The sequence below is a fragment of the Cnephaeus nilssonii genome, assembly GCF_951640355.1.
Source record: "Cnephaeus nilssonii genome assembly, chromosome: 6".
Taxonomy (NCBI): domain Eukaryota; kingdom Metazoa; phylum Chordata; class Mammalia; order Chiroptera; family Vespertilionidae; genus Cnephaeus; species Cnephaeus nilssonii.
This window is the reverse complement of record NC_137077.1, coordinates 74813340-74838083: the sequence shown is the minus strand read 5'-3', so window position 1 is coordinate 74838083 and position 24744 is coordinate 74813340. Positions and strand designations below refer to the sequence as shown.

The following is a 24744-nucleotide window of genomic DNA, read 5'->3' as shown; positions in this document are numbered from 1 at the left end:
ATTTATACTTCACAATGAAATACTAAAAAAAAAATCAGAAAACACAGCTTGACTTGTTTCTCTATAGTAACAGCAACTAGTACAAGAAATTTTTATAAGTAAGTCATTGTTTATTGACGATAACGATACATTTAGAAAACTGACAAAAATCAGTTTAGAAAAATTTATGCTAATGGCAGCTTTAGAAAGGGGAACTAGATAGTTAAGATATTAGAGGAAGTAATTGAAGAAGGTACTTTAGAAAATAAATAGAAAACTTTTATTTAAAAAAAGGAAAACTTACTTAAGAGCACGTTCTTAAGAGTCAAATAAAAATATGTAAGATAGAAGAAAAACAATCAGTTATTAGAACAAAATTTCTGCAAATGAGCTGGCAGTTGGGGAACATTTCATTTGATGCTTTAGATTTTAAACTAAAATTATGATGTAGTTGGAAGTGTCCCTTATAATTTCTTTTTTTTAAACCTAGCATGAATCTGTTCACATTCTACCTTTTTTTAAAAATTTTACTGTTGAAAGTATCACATATACCCCTTTTTTCCCCCCATTAACCTTTTCTAGCCCTCCCTGCCCCTTGCAACAGGTCTTGACCACCCTATCATCTATGTCCATGGGTTATGCATACAAGTTCTTTGGTTGATCAATTCTCCCCCACTCACCTCCCCCACCTTTCCTCTGAGATTCCACAATCTGTTCCATGCTTCTATGTCTCTGGATCTATTTTGTTCAACAGTTTATTTTGCTCATTAGATTCCATATATGAGTGACATAACAAGTCCCTTATAATTCAAATCTATTTGTTTCCTGAGTTCATATAACAAGCTTGGAGAGTGAGGATACCACATTACTAAAATCTGTTTAATTCCTGGATTTCTGGTATTGATAATAGGATTTCAGATAACAAGGAATTTATCCAAACATTTTTCTGAATTATTTCACTTTCTGGATTCAGAAGGAGCAATCAGAGCACAGGGGTTCAGACTGCAAGTGATACCTTGATACATACATATATGTATATAACTATATATGCTTATGTAGAGTCTAAAAGATGATAGAGTTTATTCTATCATTATATTACATTAATAGTTTATTCTATGATCTATGTATTGTTATTCCATTTCCCTCTGTCTCTATGTCTCTTATTGTTTTTCCCTTAAACCATTCTCATAGATGGCTTTGAAGTTATCTCCCCTTAGTATCTTTTCTTTATATAATCTTTCCCATGGAGGCCTCATCCATTTGTCATCCATCCGAGGCGTCAGCCATGACTCCTGTGGAAAAGAAACCAAATCTATAGCTCAAAGTCCCTGCTCTTTTCTGAGCTTCACAGACGATTTTAGACACTGGCTTAGCATTTCTACACAGTTTTGCTAATGGTTCTATAGATTGTTCTTGGCCACAGGTGTCCATCATGGAACCCAGGGAGAGATTAACATCCAGTTCAGGATGTGCTAATCAAGATATGCACCTTCAGGGCTGTCATCACCTACAGAGATGGATTTTCTAATATATACAAAGGCACCATATGCACTGTTGAGCCTGAATCTCCACCTAGTTTCCCATGTCCCTTAGATTCTCTATGGCACTTGAATGCAATGAAATAAGTAGCATTATTAAAAAGAATATGAGACAACTATATATGTTCTGTTCTAGAAAGAGCTCCAAAACATTCTATTTTACAAAAAGGAAGAAGTTGCATAGAATGATCCTAATTTTGTATACATACAAATAATAATAATAATAAGTTATTGTGAGCATAGAAAAAAATTAGATATACATACCAAATTGTTATTATTAGTTGTTTCTTGTGTTTGCAAGTGTATGTACTATATATTTCTGTAGCATTTGAATTTTAATAACTTTTTATTATATTATAAACAAATAAAACAATAAGCATATTTTAGAGTAAGATGTAATTTTCCATACTTGATCATTCTATTGATCACTTAATAATAATAGCTAATATTTACTGAGTACTTTAAACCTCTAAGCACTATGCTAAATACATTTATATCAGCAGAATAATACTGGAGTTACATACTACTATACTACAGATGAGCTCAGAGAGTTGTTTCTCCTAATGTGACACTTCTCTCTGATTTGAAAATGTGCTTGTCTTTGCATTTGTCATAACACTCTCTATTGAGGAAGTTCCAATCCATATAGTTAACTGTTTCATAATCTACCCTCCCCGATCTAGTTACTCTCATCGTTTTCCACATACATTAAAACCACCATAATTCAAGTCTTCACTATTTCACACCTGGGCTTTTATAATAGACAAGAGGCCTGATGCACGGCATTCGTGCACTTGGGGAGGGAGGGACATTCCTCAGCCTGGCCTGTGCCCTCTCCCAGGCCGGGACCCCTTGGGGGATATCTGTGTGCCGGTTTAGGTAGTCAGACATCACTCTCGCAGTCTGGGACCCCTGACTCCTTACTGCTCGCTGATTCTCAGCGCTGCCTTGGAGGCAGGAAAGGCTCCTGCCACTGCCACTGTGCTTGCCGGCTGTGAGCCGGCTCCCTGTGGGAGCGCACTGACCACGAGGGGGCAGCTCCTGTGTTAAGCATCTGCCCCCTGGTGGTCAGTGCACGTCATAACGACCAGTCATTCCACCATTTGGTCAATTTGCATATTAGCCTTTTATTATATAGGATTTCTGTCTGCTCATCCCCTATCCCTTTCTGCTATATAATTCTTCACAGTTAAACCTATTAAGCAAAATCCAATCATAATGATTATTTTTCATAACATATTCCAATATATAATATATACTTACATATAATGTGTGCCAGATGAATATATTAATAACATAATTATATAGTGTACTATATTAATATATAATGACATGTATTACATAGACCTTTAATATACCATCAAGAACCTCTTCAATGGCCCTAACCTTTAAATCCAGCTCTAACTTCCACTACCCCTACTGCTTCTACTAAGGTCTTGTTCAATCACTGTATTCATTGTTTCTGAAAGCAGCCCACAATTTTGCTTCCTCTAAATCTTATGCTAATGTCTCTCTTGGAATGCCTCCACAACTCTAATTCACCCACTGAAATTATAGTTCCCCATTGAAACTCAAGTTCAGACATCATCACAATTTTGATGAAATATTTTATGGTTTCTTGCCAACAGCCTTTGCTCCTTAGTTTAAATTGCTAAAGCTTATTGCTTCAGCACTTATTATGACTGCTCACCAAGCATTAGGGTTAATTATATGCCTGCATAAGCCAGGTTGTTAGTTCCCCGAGAAAATGGACTGCATCTTGCTCATTTTTATTTGTTTCATTCAGTACAATGATATGACCCTTGTGATCAATATATATTTGTCAAATTTCATTGTATAGAGTTTGTGGCAACCAGTGTTTTCACATTGTTCCTTAGCTATTTCCTTAATAGAGAGTTTGAATAACTTTAAGCATGCTCAATAAACACCAATGCATTAATCACATACATCAAATTAGTAAGATGTTTCTTCAAAATATAATTATTGAGCAACTACCATATGCAGAAAATCATGTGAGTCTCTGAAAGAGAGAAATAGGAAAAAATAAAACAAGTAAAAAATTATGCAAATTTGCATGTAATTTGCTCTCAAGTGATGGAGATGCACATATAAACATATTGGTAAAATGTAATTTAGTGCAAAACTAGAAGTCCAGAAGACCAGAAGGAGAAGGGTATTTATTCTGATTAGAGAAGTCTCACCTATGAAGAAAGACTAAGATTTAGCTTCAAAAGTGATAGAGAACATTTCACATTTCAGGCTGAGCAGCCAGTATGATTGAGAGAACCTGAAATTGGTTGCTTCTATAATTATGTATAATGTGTTAGTAAGAATCAAGTTGTGAAAATATGTAGATGTGGAGGGTGGAGAGACTGATAGGACTCAGATTTTAGAGAGCATGAATGACATGCTCAAAATTTGGAATTCATATTTTATAAAATGAGAAAGGACTGAAGATATAGTTTTGATTTGATTTGTTTTTGTTTTGTAAAAGGAATATCATTAAAATGATGTTGTGTGTGTGTGTGTGTGTGTGTGTGTGTGTGTGTGTGTGTGTGTGTTTAAGTGTTAGGTTAGAACTGCAGAGTTGACATAATCTATACTAATAAAAGGGTAATATGCAAATTGGTCACAATGCCCTCACAGTAACAACTGAACAGCAGGCTACATGGGGTAACAAGGCCGGCAGGGGGGTTAGTGAGAGATGACCAAATGACTCACCAGCAGGCTGCATGGGGGGACCAGGCCAGCTTGGGGGGTTAGCGAGGGACGACCAAATGACTGAATAGCAGGCTGCGTGGGGCGACCAGGCTGGCAGGGGGGTAGTTGAGGGCGACCAGGCCAGCGGGGTGGGGGCAGTTAGGGTGATCAGGCTGGCAGGCAGAGGCGGTTAGGGGTGATCAGGCTGGCAGGGGGGGCAGTTAGGGGCGATCAGGCAGGCAGGCAGGTGAGCAGTTAGGAACTAGTGGTCCCGGATTGTGAGAGGGATGTCCAACTGCCAGTTTTGGCCCAATCCCTGGGATCAGGCTGAAACCAGCAGTCAGACATCCCCCAAGGGGACCCGGATTGGAGAGGGTGCAGGCTGGGCTGTGGGGACCCCCTCCTCCCATGCACAAATTTCATGCACTGGGCCTCTAGTCTGATATAACTTGTTGATGTGATGATCTGATATGTGATTTTGATCATAACATTTCAATTCAGCAAACATTTGATGGGCATATTCTGTTAATCAGGCAGTATGTTCACTACTTGGGATCAAAATATATAATAATAAAACTTAAATATTAATAAAGCAATCATTCTTTTTAGTATGGGAGATAGACATGATAAAAAGTAATTATAATGGTGTGTTATTTAATGAGCAGAGTTTCAGGTTGGGAAGGTGAGAAAAGTTATGAAGATGGATGGTGGTGATGGTTGCATAACAATCTGAATGTCCATAACATCACTGAACTGTACACTTAAAATGGTTAAAATATTAAATTTTATGCTATGTACACTTTACCACAAAAATGTAATTATTATACAGTATGACTAATGTAAAAATTAAAGTAAGTATAAAGTAAAACCTGAATATGAAAGCAATAATAAGAGACAGCCTATTGAAAATGCTGATAGCCAAGAGAAAGAAAGATGGAAGACACCAAGGGAAGGGATTTTTAATGGGCAACACAATAGAGGATAAGCATGATTTCAAAACCAGTAACAAGTAGCAGAACCGCTTCCTCTGAGAAATGGGGGGAGGGGAAGGGGATGTGTAACGGAAACTCATTAAGTTTCCACACCAGTTACTCAGTCTATTACAATTCCACCACAGTATTTCCTGTCTAAATCTATGAAGTTGTGTTATTCATAATAATTTGAAAGAAAGAGATACAAATATGAAGTTAAAGTTGTCTCAGATGACTTTAGTCACTTGGAATAAATCCAGAGGTGAAATGTTGCCCTGAAACTGATGCTTCTGAAACCCATAAGCAACTCAGCTATATTTAGACAGAAAGAAATCTAATGGCTAATATAATCCCAGAAAATCATGTGGAATGTGGGGGAGTTGTTGAGCAGTACTTATTAAAGGACTGGGATAACTGATAACAGTATTATTCTGAAGTTATTAAATTATTTCCGAATCCTAAAATTGATGTTATTTGTTTTGATAGAACCTGTGCCAATTGCTCATTTTCTTTTTTTTTCTCTTTTAATTCTATTTATTTTTTTCTTTGAGTTAAAAACAGACATATTTTTTGTTTATCACTGCCTTTATAATAACAACTAATCTTACAACTTTCTAACGTATACTAATATCCTAATTCAGCTGAGTTGTTTATTTTCATCATTAGTAAGTGATGAAACTATTTTCATTATTAGTAAACCCCATTAGTCAAAATCAAGTTTTTTGTTTGATTAGTATTTGAAGCAAATCACCATGGCTAAACTTACCAAGAAATACCATTTGTTTAATGACAACAGTATTTGCATAAGGTACTGATGTCCTTGCAGCCCTAGAAGACAATGTAAAATTCTCTGACGTGTTTTTAGCTTGCCTGCAAACGGTTAGGAGTTTCCAAAGGATCCACTTAGTGGAACCAATTTTCCCTGTTGGAATTGTATTATTTGGGGATAGAAAATTATATAGTTCTTAATTGTTTTTATTTCATGGAAGAGTTTAATGGTAGTTGAATGATGTCCGTTTTGCTTTATATTGCTTTCCGCACTGTCAAACTGGCAGTTATTCACAAATGCCTATGATTCCTTATTATATCTCTAGATTATCCTTTATAATAATATTGCATTGTAAAGATAGGTATAGGAACAAAATTACCCACATTATTATCATCAATAGAAAATGTCTTCTTTGCCATTGATAATTTTACTGTTCCAGTACAAAGATTCTTTTTCCAAATAAAAGGAAATCAAGATGTCTTATGATAACTATGTTAAAACCCAACAATGAAAAGAGAGCTAAAGAAATTACTGTTTTCCACTTCCACTATTTTTACAATTGCCAAGCAATTGTTTAAAATATAGGTTAAAAATGTCTCCTGTTGTATATAAGAAATTTGAAGTCTGTTTGCAGTCTTTTCAGACTCCTCTGTTTTGAATAGATATCTTTTTTTTTATAAAAGCTTAGGATGTGTTCTTCTTATGATAGCAGACCTGGTTGTTTTATTTTGCACATGGAGATTTGAACTGCTTTTTTCTATTCATATTAATAACCAGATCATGTTTGATATTAATGCTTTGATCATAAACCTCATAAATTGGCCCATTTATTTTACCCATGTGTTTACTAGAGTATTCTTATGAGACAGATGAATTATTTTTAAAAATTAAATGGAATACATTTTCATGAAATTCATCAAGAAACAAGTTTCAAAGTAAAAAAATAAAAGAGAATGCTTAAATTGAAGTCGAAAGAGTCTAGTTTGGGTCCTTTATCTATCACTTATTAATTATGTAACACCTAGTAATTTATTTAACCTTTATGTACCTCAGTTTTCTCATCTGTGAAATGGAATATTAACAAATTTGGAATGGTCTATCTTTCAAATTTCATGACATTTGGATGAAATAATATACAAGAAAGTATGTTGTAAACTTTATGTACTAAAGTTGTATTGCTAGTATTATGCTCAAATTTCAATATCAGCTAGTCAGTAGCCAAGTAGATAAAATTTCTTTTCAGTTGACAATTTGAACTTGGGGATAAACAAAATAATAGTATTTTATTTTATACCCAGGCCTAAATCTTCTTTTGTTGGGTAAATAAATACTGTACCGTATTTGTTTATAGGAAGATCCTGTACCACTACCTGAATTTTAGAAATGACTTGCAATTCACTTATTTATGCAATTGGTAATAATAAAAGCATCTACAATTTTGAGGAGGAGATTATTCTATGCATGGCACTATGCTAAGCATTATAAAACACTTCCCCCAAACATGCATATGGGCACATACATTTTTCACTTAATCATCACAATTACCCTATGAGAAAAGTGTAATTACTACTAGCACTTTGCAAATGAGGAAACTGAGGTTTAGGAGACCTAAGTGAAATATTATGGATGTTATCCCTAGTTAGAAAGAATTGAAAGCCAGAATGTCTGGCTCTAAATTTGAATATTTAACAGTTGCCACGGGAATGCTTGGCCTTTCTCTTAATAAAAAATAAAATAAAATCTTTATATATGAAACTGTGTTTCTAAATTCACAGTTTATCTCCTACCAGCTATTTAAATTCATCATATTTTTATATTGTTATATTTCCATGGATTATTTCAAAGTTCATAGCTTTATTATATTGACAGAGGAAAAAAATAAACAGATGTTAACTAAGTTAATAAAAAGTCTTAAATCAAAAATTAACATACCTTTAAACTGTCAAATATTGGGTTGAAATTAAACACTAAGCTCTGTAGAAAAACACACACATTAAAACATCTAGTATGTGAAGTTATTTGGATGAATTGGATTGCTGGATTTTAAACCTTGCAGCTAAACGTTTTTACTTGGTATAGATTTCAGTACCAGTGGCTCTGGCTAGTTTTCTGAAGTTCATGGCATAAGAGCATTGTATTGGTCATTGTTTTCAGTGTAGAAAATGTGAGACTTCAAGTTACATTAAACAAGATGAGAGGATTTCTGCAGCATGGCTTTATTTCCATTTCATTTTTAAAGGGGAAGAACAATGAATCTCAAATGTTGAGAAATTTGGAAGTTCCAAATAAGGGAACATTTGGGAAACTAAAAAGAAATGATTGTCAAAAGGATGCATGGATTGCTTTAATCTGTTTGTTGTAGTTGCTGTTGTTTTATTATTTTTTGTAAATAGTAATTTGATTGTTCATGATTTTAGTTTTTTAAAACTTTGTAGCAGAAAACATCACAAATTTCATCACCTGGTATGTACCATATGAAATTTATTTGGTCTTAGCCTTTTGGGGAAGGGGTTGCTTCAACAAACTAGCATAGTCTGGTTGGCTTAAACAACAAACACTTATTTCTCACAGTTCCAGAAGCTGGAAAGTCAAATATCAAGGTGCTGGCAAAGGCAGTGTCTGGCGAGAGCCTGCTTGCTGGTTTTCAGATGGTGCATTCTCTTTGTGTCTCCTCATAGCAGAATGAGCGAGAGAGACCTCTAGGGTCTCCTTTGTAAGGACACTAAGTCCACTTCATGCGGGCTCCACCCTCATTAGCTAATCACACTCCAAAGGCCCCATCTCCTACCACCATCACCTTGGGTGTTAGGATCCAACATACGAATACTGGGGCGACAGGAACATTCAATCCATAAGCCCATTGCCATGCTGAGCCCACCTGCCAAGTCTGAGGGCACAATCCTTCACAAGACTGGCTGCACTTCTGACACCAGCTGCATACACGGGGTTCCCAAATGTACTCTCAGGTTCAGTAGTTCCCTAGGAAGACTAACGGAACTCACTGAAAGCTAATATACTCGCAGTCATGGCTTATTTTTGTTTTATTGTTTTAATTTTATTTTTTATATAATTCTTTATTGTTGAAAGTATTACATATGTCCCCCTTTTCCCTCCATTGACTCCCCTCCAGCCCACCCTGGCCCCCCACCCCTGGCCCTTACTGCCCCATTATCTGTGTCCATGGGCTCTGGTCATGGTTTATTATAGGGAAATGTTATAGACCAAAATCAGCCAAAGAAAGAAGCACATAGGGCAGAGTCTGGGAGGGTTTCAAATGTCCATTTCCTTAGGATGCATTTCTCTCCTAGAACTGGTATGTGATAATACACACAGAGCACTGCCAACCCAGGAGGCTCACCAAGTCTCTGAGTGTCCCGAGTTTTTACTGAGGTTTCATTGTAGAAGAATCATTAATTGTTTTGTCCCTGTCATTGATCTCAGCCTCCAGTTCAAGATACAAAGCCTCCTAAATCATATGGTAGGTCATCCTGGCATAACCTACACCTAAGGTAAGACTATTAAGTGTGGCCAGCCCCATCCTAAGATCCAGACCCCACCCTAAACAAAGCTATTTCTAGCAGGTGTAACATTGATTACTTCCCAAAAGCTGAGGACAGAGATCTGGCCTCTCTTTGGGCAGAGCCAAATTCTTTATTACACAGCTATCAATCATCATAACTTTATATCTTAGTTGAGTATTTTTATGAACACTTACCATTGAAAATATCTTCTTATTTAATAATATGTTGATAGAAACAACATGTTATTTTCCACCAAAAATGCACTATGATTGTGAAATAAGGAAGAAAACCCTGCAAATAAAATCATAATATGTGTTAAGAAAATTTTTTAAAATCCGTTTCGTTTTGGTTTTTAAAGGAAAGGAGGAAGAGAAAAGAGGAGAGAAAAAGTGTATAGTTTTTAAGAAAAACATGCAATACAGTTAGATTATATAGTGTTAGCAATATTTCTGGGAGATCTTATGCTTTTGAGATGCTGGGCCAAATCAAGCACTACTGAAATGCTGCCTTTTCGCATTCTGCCAGGCAGCTTCAATCACTTACCTCTCCTCGCCTTCAGGTCTACAGATGCCCACATCATTAGATAATCACTGTTACTAACAGAGAGAGTTTATAAAGCAGGAAGTACTATCATCATTTTAAACATGCAGAAAACATGGTTCTAAAGCTTGAAGCAACTCACCCAAAATGCACAGCTAGTAAATGACTGAGCCACTGCCCTTGTCTGTGTACTATTCATTTCTTTGAATTTCTCCTTTTTAAATATCTTCACAAGCTTTGGGTTATTATCCACTGATTCCCATAAATACAGGCATTATCTTTCCAAGGGATTGGATGAATTTGTATCCTCACTGATGTTTCTTTTGTATCCAGAACAGAAAGGCTGGGGGAGGAAAATAAGCTATTATTTCAATACTAGAGGTCCGGTGCACAAAATTCATGCATGGGGGGGGGGGGCGGTGAGGAGGGGTGTCCCTCAGCCCAGCCTGCACCCTCTCCAATCTGGAACCCCTTGGAGATGTCAAACTGCCAGTTTAGGCCCGATCCCACAGTCAGATATCCCTCTCACAATCTGGGACTGCTGGCTCCTAACCACTTGCCTGCCTGCCTGCCTGCCTGATTGCTCCTAACAACTCTGCATGCCAGCCTGATCGCCCCCTAACCGCTCCCCTGCTGGCATAATTAACACCTAACTGCTCCCCTGCCGGCATGATCATCCCCAACTACCCTCCCCTGCTGGCCCGATCACCTGCAACTGCCCTCCCCTGCTGGTCTGATCGCCCCCAACTGCCTTCCCCTACAGGGCTGAGGGGACTGGGAGACTGAGGCTGTATGAGACGGGGCTGAGGGGACTGGGGGACTGAGGCTGGATGAGGCAGAGCTGAGGGGACTGGGGATTCCGGCTGGATGATGCGGGACTGAGGAGACTGGGCACCACCATATTGTGGCTGTGGGTGCTGCCATCTTGTGATGGCAGTCAATTAGCATATTCCCTCTTTATTGGCTGTGGGTGTTGCCATTTGTGAGGGCATGATGGTCAATTAGCATATTCCCTTTTTTTATTAGATAGTACTAGAGGCCCAGTGCACGGGTTTGTGCACCGGTGGGGTCCCTTGGCCTGGCCTGCACCCTCTCGCAATCCGGGACCCCTTGGGGAATGTCAGACTGCCAGTTTCAGCCTGATCCCCACAGGCCAGGCTGAGGGACTCCACTGGTGCATGGCCTCTAGAATGCATATAAGATCTTTGGTTAATCTCTTCCCGCCCTCCCGCCCCTTCCCTCTGAGATTCATCAGTCTGTTCCATTTTTCCATGCCTGTGCATTGAGCATCTTCCCCCTGATGGTCAATGAGCATCATAGCACCAGTCGAATGGTTGAACAGTCACTTAGGTTTTTATATATATAAACTAGAGGCCTGGTACATGACATCCATGCACTGGAGGTGGGGGAGTCCCTCAGCCCGGCCTGCTCCCTCTATCAGTCTGGGAGCCCTTGGGAGATGTCCACATCCCTCTCGTAGTCCAGGACCCCTCCCTCCTTACCACCTGCCTGCTCACTGCTCCTTACTGCTCGGCTCGCTGCTCCTTAGTGCTAATGGGGAGGCGGGAGAGGCTCCCGCCACCACCGCTGCGCTCATCAGCCGTGAACCCAGCTTCTGGCCGAGCAGCGCTCCCGCTGTGGGAGCACACTGACCACAGGGGGCAGCTCCTGCATTGAGTGTCTGTCCCCTGGTGGTCAGTGCACATTATAGCAACTGGTCACCCCACTGTTAGGTCAATTTGCATATTAGGCTTTTATTATATAGGACTAGAGGCCCGGTGCATGGATTCATGCACTGGTGGGGTCTCTCGGCCTGGCCTGTGGGGATCAGTGAACCTCCATGCCGCTGCAGCCCGGCCTTACCCGCCAGCTCATTGGGCTCCAGCCTGCTGTCCATGTCAATCCCACACAGCACAAAGTAATACGTGAAGTAGTACGTACCCAGCGGGGAGCCCAAGCTCAGGTTTGGCGTCGCACCACTAACGCTCATCCCGGCCCCACTGCACCTGCCGCTGCCGCTCAGGTGCACGGGGGGAGTGTCTGTGGGAGAGGTTCGCGTCACTGCAGCTGTGTCTGCCAGTCGTCAGCCTGGCATCTGGTGCCCATCAGTCAGCTGAGCAGTGCTCCCACTGTGGGAGCATACTGACCACCAGGGGGCAGCTCCTGCATTGAGCACCTGCCCCCTGGTGGTCAGTGTACATCATAGCTACTGGCCGGTCGTGTGGTTGCTTAGGCTTTCATATATATAGATAGAAGAAGAGCAATCTGCTGAATCTCTGATGTGCTTTAAAAAATTCTTTCTGATACATAGAAACCTGTCACCAAAGAAGAGACATAGAGGTATATGTCATATACCAGCATCACCTGAAAAATTCAAATGTATCCAAGCTATCTGAACTCAACAAAATAAAAGAAAAAACTTGTATAATTGATTCTCATTTGAGCCTATAGTTGAGAACTAGAGGGGAAACATGGTAGAGAAAAACCATGGGCTTTGAAGCAGACAGACATATGTTTGACTCCGTAACCTGCCATTTGCAAGCTATGTGACTTCAGATAAGTCATTTTTCATTTCAAACCTGTAAATATCTATCAGTAAAAATTGGATGAGATCAATACCTACCTGAAAGTCTATTGTAACAGTGAAATAAGATAATGCAAAATTTTAAAAAAGTCTAGCACAATGACTATATCACTCAGTAAATGATAAATAGCATGGTAATAATCAAAATTATGTTAATGACTCTTCTCTAATGAAAATAAGTTGGGAGACAGATAGAACTTTCCCATGAAAGGGTGATTAAAATATCATGCAAGTGTTCAGGAGCTTTTTGCCCAACATTATTTAGAACTCCTGGAATATGCTTTGGAATGTAGGACTAAGTTCGCCAGAAATGAAACTAACATGCTCAAAACACTTTTCCAGGTATTCAACCTAATATTCAGGGGGTGACACCTTTAGGCTCAATGTGGAAGCACCTATGAGGTCAAGACTAAGTCCTGGATTTGCTGCAGGAGGACACTAATGATCTAAATGTTTGGACCAATTTACACGCTGATCCCCTTTCCTGGCCTTAGTCATTCAGATCATAACCCAGTTCTCCAGGGGACTCTGATATATGTCTCATGCATGACTTGGCTAACATCCAACCCTACATCACCTTGCCTTACTTGGTATTTGTAGTAGAATATTAAACTCCATCTGTCCATCAGATCACCTCATAGTAACACCCCAATCCAAAAATGGTGCTCAGACCAGGTGTGCAATTATCTTTGCACACTTCCTACCATGATGGTAGAAAACCTATGGTTATTGAATTTACTGCTGAGGACCATGACCCCTTGAAATGTAAGAAAGAACATTCCATTTATATCCTAATTATTCATATCACTGGTAGAGTGCATCATCTTAGATATACTTTCTGGAACAACTAATTTAACTGTTCACAAACTCAGTATGGTGTTTCCAAACTATGTAGGTGGTTCTACATCATAAGATCCATTTGTGTAACTTTCTTTTATCCTTTCTTACTGATAGAGTTTATCGGAATTTTTATTGGCTTCACACACACACACACACACACACACACACACACACGACTTGTATCTTTCGGTTGAAGTACTTGCCACAACTGTTTGGGTAGAAGTGCCTACCCGCTTCTAGCCAGCAGGATATGGAAGCAGATCAAGAAACATATAGGGATAACATAACTTTCAGAGGAACAATAAGGAAGTAGTACCAATGATTTTTACTTACTTTCATTTAACAAAACTTGTTTCACAATCACTCTAAGCTGTAAAAGAGACCAACAAGTACAACCTGTATTTACATGGCCATAGGAAGTATTTCTATTGCTAAAGAGTAAGATAATGAATATTGAAGTTCAACAAATAACATCTAGAACACAGAATATAAAGAATGCTTGGTCACAATGTACATATATATAAAAACATCACTTTAATACTTTAAAGACTTATAATTTTATTTGAAAATTATAGCTCAAAGAAAGTGAAAAAAATTAGCTCCAAAAAAAGAGTGCTTGGAATTTATTAGTACATTTAATAAAGTTTTGTAAAATATAGACACAAATATCAATTGCATTACCATACCAGCATAAATAAGTAGAAATAAAAGTTAAAAAAAAAACCTGAAGACAATGAAAAAAATTTATAAAAATGCATATAAAGGTAATATTTCAATATCATACTTATATTTAGCAGAAACAATAATCATTCAGTAAACATTTAGTAAAACATTAATCACCAGCACTTACAAGTTACCTAAAGCATAAGAGCCCCTCTTCTAAGTGTTTTATACATTTTATTTAATTTTATCTTCACGTTAGTAACCTTTGAGGTTGGTGTTACAAATGTCAGCATTGATAGAGGGAGAGAGAGGGTGGGGAAGGAACCTGAGGCACATAGACGGAAAATAACTTAAGTCCACACTGCCAAAAAGTAGTGGAACCAGAATTCTACTTCCTAGTTCATGCTGTTAATCAGTGCTCTGTATTATCTACTGGACAGTACTGAGCACTGTTTGGAGCCTTGAGGACATATAGGTAACCAAGTCAGAAACAACCAAAGACCTTGTATGTATATATGCATAACCCATGGACACAGACAATAGGATGGTGAAGGCCTGGGGCAGGGGACCAGAGCAGGCTAGAAGAGGTCAATGAGGGGAAAGGGGGACATATGTAATACTTTCAACAATAAAGATTTAAAAAAAGAAAAAGAACCCCAGCCCTCAAAGAACTAATATTAGAAATATAAATTTAAAAATAATTATAGTGATAAAGACTGAAAAAATTTACAAAACTATGGGTAGAGTATTGAAAATGTTATCCACACTTATTTTTAAAACTAGAGACCTGGTGCATGAATTTGTGCACGGGTCGGGTCCCTCATCCTGGCCAGGGATCAGGGCTGATCGGGGCAGGCCCCACCAGGGGGAGGGGCCAATCGGGGCCAGGCCTGCTGGGGAGGGGCCGCAGGAGGTTGGCTCTGTGAGGGCACTGACCACCAGGGGGCAGCTTCTGCATTGAGCATCTGCTCCCTGGTGGTCAGTGTCCGTCATAGCGACTGGTCAACCAATCATTCTGGTCATTCTAGTCGTTCAGTCATAACGGTCACTTAGGCTTTTATATATATTGATATTCTCGTGTTCTCTTAGTTCTTATTTTTATAATATGATTAACTAATTAATCATGTCATCCAAAATATTCCTTTTTCAGACACAAGTATACCAAATCATATATGAAAACTATATTCACTCAGTTCAGTATTGCAGTTCCATAGATAAGTTATCCAATGTTTCTACCGATTTAAATGAAATCAGAAATAATGTATTCAAGTGAATGAGAGGGCATAAATCTAAAAATCAGGAGTAAGAGTTTAGTTTTGACTTTCACTGGGTTCATTTGAACAGGTTTTTTTTAAGGATGTACATAAACTACTACACGAGGGATCTGAAAATTCTTCTCTGAAGAACTAATAAATATTTTAGGCTCAGTGGCCAAATGGTCTCTATCAAGACTCCTCTACCATTGTAGAGCGAAAGCAATCATAGACAATTATGTGAAAAGTGAGCCTGGCCACGTTCCAATAAAAATGAATTTGTGGACACTGGAAATGAAACTTCTTATAATTTTTATGTGTCACAGAGTATTCTCCTTCTTTTGATGATTTTCAACCGTTCAAAAACGCACAACCATTTTTAGCTTGCAGGCCTGACAAAAATAGGAGCCTGAAGCAGATCACCCCTGCACTGGATGATCACACAGGTCATGCCCTAGAGGCCCAATCTGTCACAGGCCGTCAGCAGCCTTTCACTGGGCTGCAGCCTCTGCCTCCAGTAAAGGGACACAAGAAAAACTGCGCTTGAAGAATTCATGTGTTAGTCCTCAGACTAAAGGGTGTATAAGGGTCACCTGGAAGCATATTAAAATTTAGATTCATTAAATGGATTCCATACTTTTAACAAGTATCATAGGTGATTTTGATGAAAGTGACTTTGAACAGCTACTAAGAACCTTGACCTAAATAAGACATCAACATAGAGCATATAACCCATAAACAGGAGATTACAAAGCAGTGAGATAAGGATCACAATAGAAATAAGAAGGAGCAAAAGAATACATTTTCTATGAACAGTAAGGAGTAGTTAGGAGTTAGTGTGGACAAGTGGGTGAAAGTTTCAAGTATAAAACCTTCATTCTATATAGAATACTTAATTGGGTGCTGTGAAGATATTCTGCCCTGGCTGAGAGAAGAAGGCTGAGGGCAAGAAAGGAAAGGAGCAGACACACAGCGGACCAGAGCTGTGATCTCCAGCCAGGGAATTTTATTTCTCTCAAGTGGTTCTCCCACTTGCTAGCTCTGTGACTACAGGCAATTTCCTGACATCCTCTCTGCCTCAATTAGCTCCATTCTAATAATAGAACTTATCTTGTGAGGTTGTTGGGAGATTTAAATGAGTTTTTACATGCCAAATACTTAAAACTGTGCTTAGCAGAGAGTAAATATTACTGTTATTGATGTTGATGCTGATGTTTTTAGCCATAATACGGTCCAACTCATTTTAAAGATGACTGAACTGGCATGTAAGAGGTGGAATGCGTGTCCTACATTGGGACTGATAATGTGGAAATTTGTTGGGGACAGGAAGAGATTTATCATTCATTCATTTTCTGTAAGCTTCATTTTCTTTACCCATAAAAATAAAGATCACATAAGTTCTGTTCCCTTTACAAGTTGACATTTTTTAAATATGTTCACATTTAAAAATCACATAAAAATAAAATTGAAATGCACCCAAAAGAATACAACATATGATTAATTCCATTAAAGCTCAAGCAAATGGATTACTTTTAAAGGAATTGTTCAGAATAATGGGTTTACTGTGCTTCTTTTGTTATTTCTAAGGAACGCACTAAATGGGTAAATTCTTTTTCTTGCCCTGGCTTGCTGTTTTATATGCAAGAATGACTAATGGATATATTTTCCGCCTTCTGTATTTTCTCAAGTACAATTCAAGCCCTTTGAAATCCTTCTCCCCCGCCTTAAGACTCTTTCCCTTAGCATGCAGAGTGAAAGAGAATTGTTCTAAGACACAGCCTATAATTTTGTCACTTCAGCTCTGACTGGGGGAAAAAAAAAACACACAAAAAAAACTAAAGTGCATACTTATAGTGTTAGCCATGCCTGGCTGAGGAGGTTAAATCTCATGGTGCAGAAAGGGGAATATATTCCATCTTCAAAGAGATTAATTTTATTTATTATTTTATATGCTTGGCCATCTCTTTTTATAGTGATATTGAGATATATTTGATATACAACATTGCACCTATGTAATATGCACTTTTTTTTTTAGTTTGGACATGTGCATACACTCATTATAACATCACCACAATCAAAGTACTAAACATATCCTTCACCTCCAAAAATGTTGTGTTCTTTTGTTGATTTGTTCTTATTATTTTTTGTTAACTGTAGGCACTACCAGTATGTTGTATAGGAGATCCTTCAAACTCATTCATCTTACATAACTAAAACGATATAAATTAAGGAAGAACTCTTGATTTCCCCATCACCTCAAACCCCCGAATGCAACAAATTTCTTGTCTGATCTCAGAGGCTAAGCAGGGCAGGGCGTGGTTAATACTCAGATAAGAGAGATTAAATTAAATGATACTTTTTTAAAAAGTACAATATGTATTGATAGAAATGTAGCATGTTTGAATTTTGAAAGCAGAACTTTCATTCTAAAACATCCAAAAATTCCTGACAGTGGATAAATCTCACTTGAATTAGCAGATGACAGAGACATGATTAGTATTACATAGGTTTACCTTTATTAATTTCATAATCAGCATTTTCTCAAAGCATTTTAATACTTCCTAGTATATATAAAGCAATGAAAGTTGAAACTTTTATTCCTGTCTTAAGATATTTCATAAAAAATAAACATTTATTGAAACTTTGAAGAATGGGACTCATTCACAGAGCTACTCTGAACTGATTATTTCTGGACCCATTGGACTATTAAGTTTGCTGTGACTCTCTTCTTGGAATAACTTGGACTCCTTATTCTTGCTGTTTTTTGGGTTTTTGTTTGTTTGTTTGTTTGTTTGTTTTGAGGGGGCGAGATAATTACTGCAGTCAGTTGTTCTGCCTTTAGGTGAAGGTCAAGTCAAATTAGAGGGTTAGAGGCCTGGGGAGTGATAGTGGGGAACATCATGAAGGAAGCTTCTATTCTATGCCAAGATGCCATTTATAATAATCTATACCTTTAATAAGTCCTATTTTTTCCAACTGTGAGACATGTTGCAAGATAAACAGGAGCATAATAAAAATGTTAAGAGTTTATTTGAACAAAAATGGATTCATATCCAGCCGAGTCAAACCGGAAGTGGTCCTCACCACCACTCCAGGATAGGAGCCAGAAGAGACTTTTACAGGTTTCCCGCCCTATCCCAGAGTAGAAGCTTTCCTAGCAAAGCTTTCCTAAGCCTTGATGGCATAAAGCAAAGAGTATCCCCTGTCAAAGTGCGCCTTATTTCTCAATTTTTATAGTTTCCCAATTAATATATAAGTACACAAATCCAAACTATTGTGGCTGGAGAGTTACTTAAGTGGAAATTGTAAATCCCTTCTGTTCTTGTAGTTGCTTTTTTTTGTTTTGTTTTTATATTGCAACCTCAGTGTAATCTAAGCATGGAATTCAGCTTAATTAAAATAAGTATGTGTGCAGAAGCAAATTATGTGTTGGTGTGGTGAGACTTCTGTGAGTCTCACTCTTGAAATTGTTAATTGAGCTTGGGGTAAAAATAGATGAAAATAATCTTTGTTAATTAAATGCAGGCACTGTCTGAAAGTCGTTGTTAAGTAGGTAAAGGCAAATATGAACTTGAAGACCTCAGAATGCAGATCCCTGGAGAATTAACATGAGGCCTAGACATGATTTATTTTTAAAAGTAGCTGGGGAGTTTTCAAGGTAAATTGAAATGCCTGTGACACATAGATTTATCACTTAAAATGATAAGTAATGTAAACAGCATGATTTTAATTCCTAGGTATCATGGGAGACATCTTCTAACTGTATCCAAATTATTTTGCCAAATCGGGGCAAATAAATTCCCCTGCTATCAACCCACAGAACAGTAGCAGGACTAGATAAATATTTGGATTGTATATCCTGTGAATTGTTTTATTATTTTTTAAATAGCATTATAGAGTAATGCTTATAAACATAAATTTTGAAGGTATCAGATCTGGTTTGGAGCTCTGCCTATGTAGTTTCTTTTTCTTATGACCTCAAGTACATTGCTTATTTCCCCTATGCTAGTTTATTCCCTTTTAAAATAAAAACAATATCCAGTTTATAAGGTTATTGGGAGGATTAAATGAGATATTATATGCAAAGTGCTTTGCATGTATGTGGCATATCATAGATGTTCAAGAATAGCAGCTATTAATATTGCTAGTAGTTCTTAATTACAAATTTATTTTCAAAGCTCCTCTCTCTTATTTTTCTTTTTTCCTTAACTTCAGAAAATGTCCTGTACATTAATATTTTCAAAAATGAAGAAGGGGGGGAGGGAGTAAAAACTAAATTAATTTACGTTTATTTTCTTTTCCTACTTTAAGAATTATGTTAACAGAAATAAATTCCTAGACACCCTTGGAATTCCATTTTTCCATCGGTTGTAAATCTAATGTGTATAAACACAGCATGTAGTTCAATGCACCTGAAACACATTAACTAGATGTAATATACTTGTAAAGATTTTAAGACATGATGAAATTGCCTACTACTTTATATTTCCATCCTATCTCTTTCTGACTTTTATTAAGCTGGCATTGCCATGATCCTACAAGGCTATGTTCTTTTCTTTCTTAATTTCCCCAATCAATTCTTCTATGTTGAGGACTCTCTTTTAACCTTGAATCATGTAATATAAACTTTGGGAAATACTTTTTAAGTTTATATAGTCTTCTATGTGGATGACTAATTTTTTTCTCCATGCATAAATACTTGATTACTTTTTCATTCAATTTATCCAAACCCCTACAGTTCTTTTTCATTCACACGGTTTCCTGTCATTCAACACTTCATAACATTTCTAGAGTGCCTCCTATTTGTCAGCCATTACTCTAAGAACTGAGAATAAATAATCAGATATAGCTTCTGGTCTCAAGGCACTCAGTGCCAAGATGGGCAGTCAGAAAACTAACAGCCAACTGTGATAAAGAGTGATGTTTGGCTGACATGAGTCATTGGAGAATACTAAGGGATTACATAACTTAAATCCCTGGAAGGTAGGATGGTCTCAGAACCCATCCCAAAGTGAGTGTCATATAAGCTAAGAACTAAAAGATGACTAAAAGGCAGTTAAAAGGAGGAAGGGTATGTAGAGAAAACCCCCTGTCTACCTGCTGTGTTTCTCCTTTACTCTCGCACTACTACAACATCCATAACACTTCTGATACCAGGTACGTGGGAGTTTGTCCTCCACCAAGCAATTCACTGAGACAACTACTGAGTGTCCTACAATTGAACTCAATTCTCACACTATCCACTTGGAGATAGTGTCAGATCTCACAGGGCTCAGTCCCATAAGATGACTTCCATCCCATTTTAGATGCCAATGGCAAGTGCAAATTATCACCTGTGCCTCTGACTAATTGGCTTTAAATCAGAGGTTCTTTCAACCTCCTTGGGTTTGATGAATATGTTAGAGCAGATCACAGAACTCAGGAAAATAGCTTCAACTCATGTTTACACATTATTAAAGGATATGTTAAAGGATACAGATGAACAACCAGATGAAGAGATACATATGGCAATGTCTGGAAGCATCCTGAGTGCAAGAGCTTCTGTCCCTGTGAAATTGGGGTGCATCACCCTCCCAGTACATGGATTCATCACCAACCTGAAAATTTCCTGACACCTGCAGTTTGGGGATTTTTATGGAGGTGTCATTACATAGGCATGATCAAACAACTCCATTTCCAGTCCTTCTCCACTCTCTAGAGGATGGGGGATGGGACTGAAAATGCTGAGCTTCCAATCATAGCTTAGGTCTTCTGCTGACCAGCCTCCATCCAGAAACACACCCAAAGTCACCTCAGTAGAACAAAAGATGCTCCTACTGCTCTTATCACGTAGGAATTTACAAGGGTTTTTGGGAACTTTATGCCAGATATTGGAGGCAGAGATATATATTTTTTCTACCATCTCACAAAGGGTAAGCCAAATGAATAAAAACCCAGTCAAGATGGCATTTCCTATGTGTGTGAAAGCAATACCTTCCATAAGCCAGAACACAAAGTGTGGATAGGAAGATAAAGTTGAAGAGTTGAATGGAGGTCTTTGTTATTATGTAATGAAGTTTTAATGTACACCAAAGTTGACTAAGTACTTTACAGTACAAACACTAAAAGGTATTATTATCCCTCATTTTATAGCAGAGGAGCATGAACTTGAATTTAAGTAATGTGTACAAGATCATATACCCAGTTACACCTAAAGAGGCCAGGACTCAATCAAGGCCTTTCAAGATTATTTAAGGATAAATAAACTACGTGCACATTATTACTTGTCTCAAAGTCTGCTTTGAAGAAATCTCAAACTTGGTTAGAAAGCATAGAACAGGTAAACAGTTGTTTTAGAGATGCAAATTTCTGTAATGTGTTTAGCACAATCTCAAACACATTTTAAGAGCTTAACAATTCATTGCTATTTTGTTATCTTACTGCTTTTTTTGTGTGTGTGTGTTTGTTTTTTTTTTTGCTAGAATGCAATCTCATTGCTTGATCTGCCTTTTTCCCAGTGGTATCTGATACTTGGAACAGTGATTAATGGGTATTTGTTAAATAAATGGATTAATACATCTTAAACTCTTGAAAAATGTCAAAATTCAGGAACATAAATTGTATTTTCTCCAAAATCACTTTTTTAAAAAGGAATCACATGTTTCTGTATATTTCCTCAAACCTCAAGTTCTAAGGCATCAATTTTCACTGGTGTTTAGTTTCCTTTTGAAAAGGACATTTTACATCATTTGAAGAACTCACTGAAACATTTGCATGAATCTCAAACTCTGTTTTCAATAAGGATTTACATCTTCCCCACCCTCTGCCCGGAGGGCTCTTCTCTCTGATATCCACATTGCTGTCTTTGTCCGTGTCCTCAGGTCTATACCCAGAAAGCACCCAATTCCTAATGAAACTGCACCTCACAGCACCTCTCCCTTGCTTTCATTTACAGTTTGCAATTATCACCATTTAAAAATGCATGCTACTTATTTTTTTTTATAGTTTCTCTCCTCCAACAAGAATTAAAGTTTTGTTAAGGCAAGAATTTCTTCTTTCCCCTTGATTTGTTTTTCCCCAATGCCTGTGCTCAATGAAAATTTGTGAAGTGAATGAATCTCTCCAGGTTGGCAGGGAAAACAGTTGTTCAAAGACAAAGGGATAGGAGAGCATCTGTTGGAAGACATGGTAGAATCCCAGAAAGAGTTCGGTAGAAACAAGGAATGAGAGCTAGGGAATTGTCCAGACTTGAAAGACCACCAGAAGTCCATTGTATGGGGTCAGAGCTTCTCAAGCAGAATGCCAGAAAGATAGAAGCATGCAGAGGTCAGAGCTTTAGTTGAACTGCTTTAGTTTTTTTAATCTCCTGTCCTAATCCCATCTTCCTCCAGATACTTTTTACACAGAAATAGTGAACCTGTAGTATTAGGAATACATAGAGCTCTTATATAAGAAAAAGTTTCTCCCATTGTGCCTGGTAAATTATTAGTAATTTTACAAAATCTCCTCTTTGCAATTCCATATGCTGTGTTGCCTTGATGTTCACTGCTATATTTGCAGGACACTTTTGTTATTATTATTAGTTATTATTATTATTATTGTCCTCATCCAAGGATATTTTTTCCATAGATATTTTTAGAGAGAGTGGAGGGGAGGGAGGTGGATGTGGAGGAGAGAGAGAGAGAGAGAAAGAGAGAGAGAGAGAGAGAGAGAGAGAGAGAGAGAGAGAGAGAGAGAGAAATATCGATGTGAGAGATATACATTAATTGGTTGCCTCTGGAATTCACCCTGGGGATCGAGCCTGCAACCAGGGTACATGGCAAGGACACTTTTAGTTGCAACTGACAGAAAACTATCCAAACTAGTTTGAACATAAAGGGGAAAAATTTGTCTTTTAATGCTGAAATGCCAGAGGCAGAGATAAATATAGTCAATACTATTGTAATAACAATGTATGGTGCCAGGTGGGTACTGGAAATATCAGGGGGAACACTTTATAAAGCATATGATTATCTACCCACTATACTATATGTATGCCTGAAACTAATACAAAATAATATTGAATGTAAACTGTAATTGAAAAATAAAATTTAAAAAGAAGTCAGGAGAAACCACAGATGATTTAAAAAATGGCAAAAGACGTAAAAAAAAAAAAAAAAAAAAAAAGCTAGAATCAAGAACAGAAAAATGCATCAGGACTCCATCTCAGCCCCCTGCTTTCTCCACAAGGCAGAACTACAATAGTGGCAAACAGCACCCTGATCATCTCCTACCAGCGTCTCTTCCATAGCAGAGAGAATCTCCCCCCATACCTCTGCCAGAAGCTTCTCAAGGAACATGCTAATTGCCCTGACTTGGATCATGTGCCCAGCTATTTGCCATCAGCTCTGACCCCTTGAGTGACAGTCCCTCTAGGATTAGAGTTGAAAGGGAAATCCGGAAATTCTCCAATGAAAACGTGAGATGTTGTTACCAAAAGGAATATGAAGGGATGGTGGGCATTTAGAAACAAATGTCAATGAACACTTGACAAGTAAGTCATGGTTGATCAGCTAAAATGATTGTGGAAATGTCTCCTGACTACATTTCCATGGGCCTTCAGTGGACTGAAAATGCATGCACAGCTTGCCTATATAAGAATGATATGTGCAGGGCTAATTCATTTTGGCTTTCCTTTTATTTAATCCATTTCTACACTAACTAACATGAAAGGATGTCTCTGAAGGAGTTCTCAAACACTTTAAATCTTTATCTTTTGTTGTTTCCAGATGAGTTCGTTTTACACTCATTGTTTTTCCATATTCATTATGTAACTGAACACATTTTTATTGAATACTATGCACATAATAATATGATTGCTGCTTCATATGAAAATGTTTCCAATAAGACATTCCTTTGAAAATTATTTTCGCATGAGATATTATTAGTTCTTCTGTTAGCTAAATAAACAAGCAAAGTGAGTAAACAGGGAATAAAATATTATATTTTAATGAGTGAAACATCCACAAAAATAAACAGGGAGATTGTAATAAGTGTTTGACATCAAGGCGTGTTTTCTCTGAGGGGTGGTGTGTCAGCTGAGTTGGGAAGGCTGGGATTGTGTGGGCTGGTCTGAGCTGGGGAAGGATGTTCAGGCAGGAAGATCATGTTTCTCATTTCTGGGTAAGGAAGAGTCTGGTACGTTTAGGGGACAGAAAGGAGGTAATTGTGGCCAAAGGGATCATGTAGGAAGTTATAGGCCTTGTTAAGAAATTTCAATGCAGACTCAATAAGTTGGGAAGACATTGAGGTTCTTTATAAAGCTGAGAAACGACACAATATTAATGTAAATTTAAAAGAAGAAACTGGCTGCTTTGTGAAAGCTAGATTGTAGATGAGCAAGAATGGGAGCAAGGGGGCTAATCATT

General features: G+C 37.7%; 1 protein-coding gene across 5 annotated transcripts in view; it reads left to right on the top strand.

Annotated features, from left to right (window-relative positions):
• Positions 1–24744, top strand: part of PPFIA2 (PTPRF interacting protein alpha 2) — a 452551-nt gene that overhangs the window by 293778 nt on the left and 134029 nt on the right. The gene's annotated exons all lie outside the window — the stretch shown is intronic.